We start from the raw sequence: 622 nt of genomic DNA on the forward strand, positions 1-622 counted from the left end.
GATGAGGATGACGATGAGGATGAGGATAGGATCAGGATAAGGATGAGGATGAGGATGAGGATTAGGAGGAAAATGTGGAAGAGGATAGGATGAGGACGAGAATGAGGATGTGGATGAGGATAGGTTGAGGATAGGATGAGGACGTGGATAGGATGAGGCTAACAATGTGGGAGAGGATAAGGTTGACGATGAGGATGAGGATGAGGATGAGGATGAGGATGAGGACGAGGATGAGGATGAGGATGAGGATAGGATGACGACGAGAATGAGGATGAGGATGAGGATGAGGATGAGGGTTGGATGAGTACGAGCATGAGGATGAGGATAGGATGAGGACGAGGATGTGGATAGGATGAGGAGGAGGAGGAGGATGAGGATGAGGATAGGATGAGGAGGACTATGAGGATGTGGATAGGATGAGGATGAGGAAGAGGAAAGGATGAGGACGAAAATAAGAATGAAGATAGGAAGAGGATGAGTATGAGGATGGGATGAGGATAAGGATAGGATGAGGATGAGAATATGGAAGAGGATGAGGATGAGGATAAGGATAGGATGAGGAGGAGGAGGAGGATGAGGGAGAGGATGAGGATGAGGATGAGGATGAGAATGAGGATAGGAT

The sequence above is a fragment of the Lupinus angustifolius genome, chromosome LG15 (genome assembly GCF_001865875.1).
Source record: "Lupinus angustifolius cultivar Tanjil chromosome LG15, LupAngTanjil_v1.0, whole genome shotgun sequence".
In the NCBI taxonomy this organism is placed as follows: Eukaryota; Viridiplantae; Streptophyta; class Magnoliopsida; order Fabales; family Fabaceae; genus Lupinus; species Lupinus angustifolius.